This window comes from Ruditapes philippinarum, unplaced genomic scaffold (assembly GCF_026571515.1).
Source record: "Ruditapes philippinarum isolate M1 unplaced genomic scaffold, ASM2657151v2 ctg819_1_1_1_1, whole genome shotgun sequence".
Taxonomy (NCBI): Eukaryota; Metazoa; Mollusca; class Bivalvia; order Venerida; family Veneridae; genus Ruditapes; species Ruditapes philippinarum.
In genome coordinates this window covers 7,410-20,127 of record NW_026851906.1, presented here as the reverse complement: position 1 = coordinate 20,127, position 12,718 = coordinate 7,410, and positions in this window count along the sequence as shown.

The window sequence follows — 12,718 nt, the reverse complement described above, 5'->3', positions numbered from 1 at the left end:
AACAAATAAGGAAAGAAATATTTGTTTAATTAACCTTTATTGACAGAACAAATGTGAAATACATAATATATTATACATCTATATATAACATGAGATAAATTGTTCTAGAACAGGATATTATCATTTATCATACAAATGTTTCATTTTATCCAAAAATAAAGATTGTTCAAATGGTACATTTTCATTGTTTGTTTTATCATCAATATTTACAATACTTAAGGAACATGTGCCCAATGAAGAAAAGTCCACTTTAAAACAAGGATTTATAAATGAAGCATAAAATTCATATTTAGTTGTTTGTCCTTTTAAAGACTTTTTTGAAAAAAAAAACCGGTATGGAAAAATGAGCCGCGTCACGACAAAACCAACATAATGGGTTTGCGACCAGCATGGATCCAGACCAGCGCAGTCTGATCAGGATCCATGCTGTTCGCTTACAGACCCTATAACAAGTAAAGAAACTGATAGCGAACAGCATGGATCCTGTGGATGCGCAGGCTGGTCTGGATCCATGCTGGTCGCAAACCCATTATGTTGGTTTTGTCATGACACGGCTTTAATATATTTTTCGTCTTAAAGGGACTCCGTATAAAACCGTCCGTTTGAATGTCTTAAATCATCTGGGAACTAAATAGGAAAGATGTGAAGAAGTAACAGTAACAACAGACTTTAATTTGAAAATCGCATGTTAGTGTGATTTTTAACTTCATAGTTTTAAAAAAACATGTTTTTTAGTTATTTTTCACAATAAAGATAATTAAGAGTAAGTAATTATTCTAAGTCATGTTATTGGTCATGGCCTTCGAGAAATTGTAAATAAATCTCGAGAAAAAAAATCCAAAATGCCTATGTGGAATCACATCAACGTTTCAATCTTAATCAAATAATATAACATAAATTACTAAAAGCTGTCGTTCACTTATCATATAAAAGTATTTCTTTTTTCCATAATGTATGTTCCTTGGAGATAATGTCAAAAGTTCAAGCATTAAATTATATATACACATGGAATTAAGTTAAGCACACCTCAGAAATTTGAAATTGGCTGTTATTAAAAGCACTATCATGAGATGACTAAGAAATAATAATAAGATAAGTAGCGATACAAAGTTAGTAATCATTGACCAGTAAATTTATGAGTTTAGTTTATTCTTAACAAAATTATTGACGCATAAGCAAATATGTTTTTTAACCGAAAATGAAAGTGTTTATAAGTATGGTGTTGGAGCGTTTACAAAACATTTACTGGTGGATATTTTTGGTAAATGTTGACAATTACGTAACCTAAAATGACATTATGTAGCCAAATAACCAGTAAGGTGTCAATAGCGATTTAGAGGTGAATTTTGCCATTCTTGATGCAGAGCTTGTTCCAGTTGTTGCAGGTTCACCACAGGTGGTTTGTACCATTGCCCAAATAAAATTTTAATTTTCTGTTCATGTCAAAATTGAGGCAAAATACCGGGTATTTAAATTAACTATCATTATAAGATTATTTATCTTTGTTTTAGGATCCCTTCGAAAAACAGTAGAAAAATATGTTTAACTTCTGTTTATCAATACATGTATTTAAAATTAATGTACTGATGATGACACTATATGTGTCATGTCCAGCATGTGACTAGTGTCCTCTGATCGAAGTGTTCTGTGTGAGTTTCTGTGACGCATGGTCTGTGAGTCATGTTTACTATGTGTGTCCTGTGTGTCATGTTCGCTGTGTACATAGTGTCCTGTGTGTCATGTTCACTGTGTACATAGTGTCCTGTTTGTAAGGTCTGTATTTGAGTAGTTCCCTGTGAGTCATATTAGCTGTTTGTGTGCGTAGTGTCCTACATGTCTGTGTCAGTGTGTTGTGTCCTACATGTCTTTGTCGGTGTGTGCATGGTGACCTACATGTCTGTGTCAATGTGTTCATGAGATGACTAAGAATAACATGTATGTGTCAGTGTGTGGTGTCCTACAATTCTTTGTCAGTGTGTGGGTAGTGACCTACATGTCTGTATCAGTGTGTGGGTAGTGTTCTACATGTTTTTTTCAGTGTGTAGTGTCCTACATGTCTGTGTAAGTGTGTAGAGTCCTATAATTATGTTCGTGTCAGTGTGTACGTAGTGTCGTATATGTCTGTGTCAGTGTGTGGGTATGTAGTGTCCTACATGTGTATGGATAGTGTCTTACATGTCTGTGTGTAAGTAGTGTGCTGTGTCAGTATATGAGTAGTGTCCTGTATGTCAAGTGTGTGTAGTGGCGTGTGTACAATGTGTCAGTAATGTCATGTGTGGCGGAAATGCTATGTGTTATGTGAGTATTGTTATTTGTGTCCGTAGTGTCCGTAGTGCAAGTAGTGCGCTGTTTGTAAGGCGTGTGTTTTTGTAGTGGTAGGTGTGTCTTGACAGTGTGTCAGTAATTTCCAGTGTCAGTAGTGTACAGTGTCAGTAGTGTTCAATGTCAGTAGTGTCCAGTGTCAGTAGTGTTCAGTGTCAGTAGTGTTCAGTGTCAGTAGTGTCCAGTGTCAGTAGTGTCCAGTGTCAGTAGTGTTCAGTGTCAGTAGTGTCCAGTGTCAGTACTGTCATGTGTCAGTACTGTCATGTGTCAGTAGTGTCCAGTGTCAGTGGTGTCAGTAGTGTCCAATGTCAGTGGTGTCAAGTGTCAGTAGTGTGCAGTGTCAAGTAGTGTTCAATGTCAGTAGTGTCAAGTGTCAGTAGTGTCCAGTGTCAGTAGTGTCCAGTGTCAGTAGTGTCCAGTGTCAGTAGTGTCCAGTGTCAGTACTGGCAGTAGTGTCCAGTGTCAGTAGTGTGCAGTGTAAGTAGTGTTCAATGTAAGTATTGTTCAATGTCAGTAGTGTTCAGTGTCAGTACTGTCAGTAGTGTCCAGTGTCAGTGGTGTCCAGTGTCAGTGGTGTCCAGTATCAGTAGTGTCATGTGTCAGTACTGTCATGTGTCAGTAGTATCTAGTGTCAGTAGTGTCCAGTGTCAGTAGTGTTCAGTATCAGTAGTGTCCGTTGTCAGTAGTGTCAGTGTCAGTAGTGTCAGTAGTGTCCAATGTCAGTGGTGTCAAGTGTCAGTAGTGTGCAGTGTCAGTAGTGTTCAATGTCAGTAGTGTCAAGTGTCAGTAGTGTCCAGTGTCAGTAGGTGTCCAGTGTCAGTAGTGTCCAGTGTCAGTAGTGTCCAGTGTCAGTACTGGCAGTAGTGTCCAGTGTCAGTAGTGTGCAGTGTAAGTAGTGTTTCAATGTAAGTATTGTTCATGTCAGTAGTGTTCAGTGTCAGTACTGTCAGTAGTGTCCAGTGTCAGTGGTGTCCAGTGTCAGTGGTGTCCAGTATCAGTAGTGTCATGTGTCAGTACTGTCATGTGTCAGTAGTATCTAGTGTCAGTAGTGTCCAGTGTCAGTAGTGTTCAGTATCAGTAGTGTCCGTTGTCAGTAGTGTCCAGTGTCAGTAGTGTCAGTAGTGTTCAGTGTCAGTAGTGGTTAGTGTCAGTACTGTCCAGTGTCAGTAGTGTCCAGTGTTAATAGTGTTCAGTGTCAGTAGTGTCCAGTGTCAGTAGTGTCCATTGTCAGTGGTGTCTGTAGTGTCCAATGTCAGTGGTGTCAAGTGTCAGTAGTGTCACTGTGCAGTGTCAGTAGTGTCAAGTGTCAGTAGTGTCCAGTGTCAGTAGTGTCCAGTGTCAGTAGTGTGCAGTGTAAGTAGTGTTCAATGTAAGTAGTGTTCAATGTTAATAGTGTTCAGTGTCAGTACTGTCAGTAGTGTCCAGTGTCAGTGGTGTACAGTGTCAGTGGTGTCCAGTGTCAGTGGTGTCCAGTGTCAGTGGTGTCCAGTGTAGTAGTGTCCAGTATCAGTAGTGTCCGTTGTCAGTAGTGTCCAGTGTCAGTAGTGTCAGTAAGTGTTCAGTGTCAGTAGTGGTTAGTGTCAGTACTGTCCAGTGTCAGTAGTGTCCAGTGTTAATAGTGTTCAGTGTCAGTAGTGTTAAGTGTCAGTAGTGGTTAGTGTCAGTACTGTCCAGTGTCAGTAGTGTCCTGTGGCAGTAGTGTCCTGTGGCAGTAGTGTACAGTGTCAGTAATGTACAGTGTCAGAAGTGTCCAGTGTCAGTAGTGTTCAGTGTCAGTAGTGTTATATGTCAGTGGTGTTAAGTGTCAGTAGTGTCCAGTGTCAGTAGTGTACATTGTCAGTAGTGTTCAGTGTCAGTAGTGTCCAGTGTCAGTAGTGTCATGTGTCAGGTTAGTAGTGTGCAGTGTCAGTAGTGGTCAGTGTCAGTAGTGTTCAGTGTCAGGGGTGTCAGTAGTGTTCAGTGTCAGTAGTGTTCAGTGTCAGCAGTATCCTGTGCATCAGTAGTGTCCTTTGTCCTGGTCAGTGTGAGTAGTATCATGTGTGTAAGTGTGTCATGTTTGTCAGTTTAGTGTTTGAGTAGTGATTATGAATTAATTTTTATTTTTATTATTTTTTTCATACGAAAGATTGTAAGTGTTTGAATAGTGTTTATTAATGATTTTTTATTTTTATTTTCATACGAAAGATTGTAAGTAATTTTAGTGGAGTAGCGGGGGGTCGAACTCGCAACCCCTAGATTTGTAGTCAGACAGTGTTACCACTGCACTACAGCGCCCGCTCTGATTTATAACTATTTTTGAAGTTCCTATAAACATTACCACATTAGTAAACAAGAAATTGAGTAACACAATTGAATGTTCACACATAAATAGTTAATATAGCTGTTAAGTCTAAAGTGTTTTACAATGGCTGACTTTCGTGTCCTAGCTTGAGGGGTTATGATAAAAGACTTTACACAAACGAGCAGTAAAAGGACAGTTGATAAGAGATAAAAAAAACATACCAGAAAAAAACATGTTTCTTTAAATAGAATCGCAGTTCTAATACTGACGATAAGTAACCAATGAGGATAAATGGTGGTTTGAGACAAGTCTATTTGAGCCGCGTCATGACAAAACAAACATAATGGGTTTGCGACCAGCATGGATCCAGACTTACAAACCCAATTACAAGTAGAGAAACTGATAGCGAACAGCATGGATCCTGATCAGACTGCGCGAATGCGCAGGCTGGTCTGGATCTATGCTGGTCGCAAACCCACTATGTTGGTTTTGTCATGACGCGGCTCATTTAATCTATTTTTACTGGTTAAGATATTTCTGTTGGCGGAAAAGTGAAAAAAAGTAGCAGCAAACCTCCAGATTCATGCTTATTTTCATGAAAATTTTTATAAATGTAATATAAATTAGATGTAATTTACATATTGCAAACAAAACTTTCAATCCAAATAAATGTCAAAGTATGCAAAAAAAGCCTTTACTGCGTTAACTTCCCGTCAAGCAAAATAGTTTTAGTTTAATAAAATCTTAGTAAATTTTATCTTAAGTTTTTTTTCCAGAATAAAAGTAACAGATATATGACAAGATAAAGAATTCTACCAAACGGTATCACCCCGCACTCTACGTCGACCAGGGAACTCAGTTGGTTATTCGCGTGAATCCCCAACTACCTACCAGATGGTAGTTGGTAATTCGGATATTCCATATCAACGTTTATTATACAACAAGATATGTGTTTTCTATAATATGGAAACACCCCCTTCAAAATAAATCGACCAGGGACCTTAGTTGGTTATTTCCCCACCTACCTAGCAGAAGGTATAGATGGTGATTCGATCTTTATATGTTTACCCCTAAAAAGTATTTTTCCGAAATAAATGTAACAGATATGAAAAGCAGGATTGATTCTCCAACATAGCAACATGTTCACCTGGGGACTCAGTGTGTAACTGGCGCGAATCCCCAACTATCAACCAGAAGGTAGTTTGCATGTTTTCCACTGAAAACAGAAAGAACTTTCCGGAATAAATATAACGGATATATAACAAGAAAGGTTTTCAACATGTAAACACCCTGTGTCCGTTTGTCCGCCAGGGGATTAAGTTGGTAATATGCGTGAATACCAAGCTACCAGCCAGAAGGTAGTTGGTTATTCGAATTTAACATGTATTTCTCTAAAAACAGAACATAGTATTTCACAAAATAGTGTGATATATAATAAGATAGATGAATTCTACCAAATGGTATCACTTTGTTCCCTAAGTCGACCAGGGAACTCAGTTGGTTATTTGTGTGAATCCCCATCTACCTACCAGACGATAGTTGGTAATTCGAACTTCTGGTAGGTAGTTATAGTCCAAGAAATCCGTGCATAAAATAGGGTGAATTGTGCACCTCTTGTGAAAAGCATGAAACTTGGCATAGTGGTAGGAAATAGTATTTCAATTCATTTTAGCCTGGGATCCACTTTTTAAAAATCCAATATGGCCGCCAAAATCCAAGATGGCCGCCATATATAAAATTTTCAGAATATTTGGGTATTTCGGCTGTAGTCATACCTAGAATAGTATAAAAAAGCATCAGTTCATTATATTACAGATTAATTTATATTCAGGCCTCTGATCCATGTTGTGCAAATCCAAAATGGCCGCCAAAATCCAAGATGGCCGCCATTTATTTTTATTTTTCAAAATATTAAAGTTTTTCAGCTGTATTCTTTACAGGTCAGTATGAAATAGCACCACTTTATTATATTACACATTTATATATATTCAAGCCTCGGATCCAGGTTGTGCAAATCCAAGATGGCTGCCAAAATCCAAGATGGCCGCCATATTAAAATTTTCAGAATGTAATAGTTTTCAGCTGTTGTCGTCATTACAGAACAGTATAAAATAAGACCAATTTAAAATTATGGTATTGCATATTTATTTATATTCAAGCCTTGGATCTAGGTTTTGCATATCCAACATGCTTGCCGAAATCCAAGATGGCCACCATGTTGATTTTTTCAGAATATGTAAGCTTGCTAGCTGTTATCATTTTCAAATTAGTATAAAATAACACAAATACATTATATTATATGTTTTTTAACCATACCATAATGAAGAAATTTTTTGGGAGACGTATTGTATTTGCCTTTGTCGTCTGTCTGTCTGTCCGTTTGTCGCATTAAGCTTGTCCATCCTTCACAGGTCAAACTACATGTGGGATTTCAAGTTAACTTTACAGGAGTAATCAGTACCTTTTTTTTGATGCGTTTATATTTAAGGTCGCCGCCGGAAAGCCCATATGGGCGACCGACACTCAAGTCGGGCCATCCTAGAGCGTCCCGCCAAGATTTTTTGTCGATTTTTGTCCAGCTTAATTGGTGGAGGAAGCCGGGCATTATTTCAGGCACGAGCGGGCACCTGGGTAGAACCACCGACCTTCCGTAAACCAGCTTGGTTGCTTCCTCACATGAAAGATTTCGACCCGAGTGAGGATCGAACCTACAGCGGTGAGGGACCTGTGATCTCAAGTCAGCGACTTTAACCACTCGACCACGGAGGCCCCTCTGATCGTTACCATCCCAAGTTGTGGACATCACCGTCACATTCCGCTTCGCTGCACAAAATGGCCGCCAGAGCTAAAAGCAGAAATATCTTGCCCGGCCTTCACTGGTTAAACTACTGGTTGAATATCAACCAAACTTTACAGGAAAGAGCAGAAATATCCCTAGTTGTGCACACACATCACCAGCACATTTCGCTTCGCTGCACAAAATGGTCGTCGAAGCTATAAATAAAAAAATATTGTCCGGCTTTCACAGGTCAAGTTACTGGTGGGATTTCAATGAAACTTCACATGAGTGACCATGCATAGTTTTGGGAGACATATGTTTTTGTGACAAAAACCCATTTAGTTATGAAACTGTTTTAAAGCATTGGATTCATATTGAAACATGCTCATAATTAAATTGCTCAGATTTATTTTTACTTGATTTACGAAAACTCAAAAGAAACAAAAGAATATTTAAAACAAAAAATGGAATCTAAACTATCTCGTAATTTCATTATCTGCCCGTGAATAAAAATCTCTTTGCTAATTTTAGGTAATTTCAAGTTCAAGCAACTTGCAATCAAACTAAGCTGAGCCTTATTCCAATGATATAATATGTAGCTGACCTCCTATTGGGTCATTGTGCAAGTGCTAAAGGAATGGTATAGAAATTTTTGTATATTTTTACCAACAGCTATGTAATTTTCCCTAAAAAGAAAACACTTCATAATAATAATTTCAGAGAATTCTAGACTCTGTAATTTGTATTTTGATAAGAATAAAAAGTTAAAAGTAACCAAAGACTACTTAAGTAGTTTATGTTCAGAGTCAAAAGTGACCAGTTCTTAAAAAAAATGTGGATACTAGGCTCGTAAATTGCTGAAAATGTTAGAAATAATGATATTTCAACAGTTGTACATCAGGTTGCTTTTATACTAACTTAAGCAAGGTAATGTTTAGTGTTATCAACTAATACTAATAAGTATAAACAAGAAAACTTTAGTCAATTATCTATATTTAACACCGATTGATCTCGTACTGAATGTGTGTCAAATTAAAGGTTAATTGTTCATTGTTATTGTGATTCTAGGAGTAAATAAAACAAAATAAAATAAAAGAAAGCTGAAGAAATGACAATCTCATGAATTAAGCTAAATGCGGCATGATTTCACTAGTTCTTGTGTACAGTCCTTTTATGACAGTTGTGGAAACCAAACAGAAATTATCTAAACAATCTATAATTTGTTAAAGAGTTTTCATTGTTTATGAAATACAAAAAAACAACAAACAACTGAGATTATAAATCAACTATTTTACTGTAATATCAGAAAATACATATGATTATGTAAGGCTTAATCAGGCATTTCAACTGCTTTAAAATATAAAAGGAAGAAATTAACAAGAAATTTTAGAGCGTTGCTCCTGGAATGCTGCCCCGAAATTCGCAGTAAGTCAGTAAGTTAGTATCTCAATCTTACAATTGGAATCTCATATCAAAATTATCAAATAGAAGAGCTGCAAAAGTCTAAACTTGATCTCATATAAAGTCACGAATTACTAATCTTAATAATGTCAAACACTTAAAAGTTTGATTACAGAAAAAACCCAAGATATTTTTGTTCAATATCATTCTGTTTTTCTTGTTTATTCACAAGACCTTGGCAAAATAATCACATAATAAGAGTCAGATTCCGTTATCTATGACACAAAATATATGCTGCTTAAATTACTAATGAAAAAGAACTCACAGCTGCAGTAAGACGATCACAAGGATGATGCAAACTAAATTTATTAAAAAGAATTGACAGGAGAAGAAACCCTTACGTCTCCGACACTAACTAGTATATATAATACTGAACATTTGGTTCAAATAAGCTAAGGAATTGTGTGCACTAAAATATACAATACAATAGAGGATTAATTCACACTTTTCATGCATTAACATCTACAGAAGCGTGAAGGGCTTCTATGGGCTCAGGTTTCAATTTCTGTAGATGTTGATGCACAAAATAATGTATTAGTCATTCTGTTTCGGTGATTCTACGATATGTTGTTTTCCGCATAAAGAAACTAGTTTTGTATTGATTTTAACTTTAATTTTTGTGTGTTATGTTTTGATAACAAGGTAACTGGGGATCATTATTAAAATCAGCGGCTTTGCATGGTATCATAATCATGCACATTGACAAGAGCTATTGGTAGGACATCATAAAGTGTTAGACTGTTCTCGGTGCTTTATAGCTAAACAAGAACCTAGATTATGAAGAATTCTCTATATTTAAAAGGGGCATAATTCTGTCAAAATCCATGATAGAGTTATTGACCTTTAACGGTGACCTTCTATTATGCTAAAAAGTAAGTGTATTAGGGTTTAACGTATTCCATCATGAATTTTTTACAAAACCAGCTTGCATGAAAAACTTGTATAGCTGACGCCTTTAGTGTACAATATCACTTGCTCTCGATTCTTTGAAAATGTGCTCGCATGGTTTTATCCATAAATGCAAGTTTTTTTTCTCTGTAAATGTACATCTGTATATGCAGTTTTATGCAGGAATACCACTTTTTTAGTTTGTTACATGTATTAAAAGTGTTGATGATACAAATTACCTTTATTATAGTAATTTGTCAAAATGTCATCATTTAATGGCAGCCATATTGGATTTTGAAGCCATATTGAATTTTCTACCAATGCTACTTAAGCATTTTTCCAAGAAATTACTATTTTTGACCTATAATGTCAATTTATATAATTTTCTAGTCATAAATAACTTCATTTTGACATTCCCTGTGTACATTTTACATTTTGGCGGCCATCTTGGATTTTGGCGGCCATCTTGGATTTTTAAAAAGTGGATCCCAGGCTGAAATAACTTGAAATACCATTCCTTGACACCATGCCAAGTTTCATGCTTTTCACAGAAGGTGCAAAATTTTTTCACAAATTTCTTGGACTATTAGGGATTCGCGTGAATAAACAACTAGGTCCCCTCCTTTAATCTGTGTTTAAAAACGTAAGATGTGTCTAATATTTCATTCTGATGATAATGGATTTAATTACCAATTACCACCTATCAGCTAGTAGGTAGTTGCATGGTTATTCGAATATCCAACTACCAACTGCCTACCAAATTGACGCTCATTGTGAGGAGAGAAGGGTTGAGGCTATCATCCGGGCACGTGGCAGTTACACTTGAATTCGTATAGAAATTGGGCACATCGCCGAAACGATTTAAACCAATTCCATACTGGCCCCTGACGGCCGTGTTTCTTGGACGAGAGTCAATTGCCTTTTATTGTCGTCAAAGAGAGATTTTAAGTTACTGCAATGGCAAATCTGCAACGAAATTGGACAAATGTAGAGATCACGTATTTTTTTTCGGAAATGGTGCCTTTTACGAGAATAACATTAATTAATAGAAAAAAGCACACCGGGCATCCGACGGTCATGATTTCTTGGGCGAGCGCCAAGTGGTGCCTTATATTGATGTTAAAGTAAAATTCCAAGATTTGCAATAGCGAATTCGCTACGAAATCGGGGCAATGGGTAGATCTCATTTTTTTTCTAAAAAATGGTGCTTTTTACGACAATTACTATACAGACGAGCAAACCGCCGAATCGGCTAACGGCCATGCCATACTGGACTCTTACGGCCATGTTTCTTAACACTTTCCCTCATGAGTATATTGTGAAAAACGGCCGTTTTCATTTAAAAGTCTCCTGTTACAAGTTCAAACTGATATGAAACTATGAAAAATGTTTCAATACTAATCAAACTTGGCACAAATGTTAACTGGACCATTGTCTTTGTAACGACATGCTCACTCTTAAATTTCCTGTTAGCATGGCAACAAGGGGAGGTCTCAAAATTGCCGAAAATCACTAATTTGCCTCGATGTTTTCCATCAAAATTTATTTCAGTGCTGCAACTTCTCAAGGGATTGAGATAGAGTCAAAGGCTTTTCAGCGTTGGTTACCTTATGATCGACCTGGGGTCATTTTTAGCCTCTCACAAGTCCAAGATTTTCTTGGCGATGAGGGGAGGCTACCGCCCCCTTCAACCCTCCCCCACCGAAACAGTAGGGGCCACATCCCCCTTCTGGCAACCCCATGATGTATCTTTTGGATGGGGGGGGGGGGGCGACGCCGAAAAAGTGCTCACTATTTTTAGCAACATTTCTGAAACGAAAATATGTGTTTGGGGGCCAAATATGACATTTTTTCACTATTTGAGGCCTAAAAGAGGGGGTGGGGTCGAAAGTGCGTTGTTTCGCGTATATATGAGGTAAATGGTTAACAAAAAATGATGAAAAACTTTGGAATTACCAAAAATCTATTTTTTTCATGTTAAGATGTGGTCTTTCACCTAATTTTGGTGAAAAATTGATGTTTTGTAACATTTTTAATTTTTTTAGTTAACCCTTTCCCTCATGAGTATATTGTGAAAAATGGCCGTTTTCATTGAAAATCCTCCTGTTACAAGTTCAAACTGCTATGAAACTATGAAAATTGCTTTAATACTAATCAAACTTGGCACAAATGTTGACAGGACCATTTTCCTTTGTAACGGCATGCTCAGTCTTAAATTTCCTGTTACCATGGCAACGAGGGGAGGTCTCAAAATTGCCAAAAATCACTTATTTGCCTCGATGTTTTCCATCAAAATTTATTTCAAAGTGCTGCAACTTCTCAAGGGATAGAGATAGAGTCAAAGGCTTTTCAGCGTTGGTTACACGTTACCTTATGATCGACCTGGGGTCATTTTTAGCCTCTCACAAGTCCAAAATTTTCTTGGCGATGAGGGGGACTACCGCCTCCCTTCAAACCCCCCAAACAGAAGTGGGCACATCCCCCTTCTGGCAACCCCCTGATGTATCTTTTGGATGTGGGGGGGGGGCAAGTGCGTTGTTTCGCGTATATATGAGGTAAAGGGTTAATCGGGCTACAAATGCCTTATCAGGTATGGCCGTTAAAAGATATTTCAAGCTATTACAAAAGTCAGATTGCAACGGAATAAAAACAATGGGTAGATCACAAATGAAGGTATAACAAGAAATATAAAGGTGAACGTGACGCAATTAATGTTTTGTATGGATCTGATCTTTCATGTCAAATACAAAGCCAATTTAAAAAGTTAAAACGTTGCCATAATCTGTCGGCACGTAAATGAATTACCATCATATTTATGAAACATGAAGACAATTGGAGCTCATTAATTTTACATCGTACTGCAATATTTTAGCGTGGGATGTACGCCTAACAAGAACATATTCTTAAACACTATACATTAAACACATTAGATTCATCTCGACAGAAGGAGTAATTTAGTCAGTGACACAAGTCTTAATATTGAAACG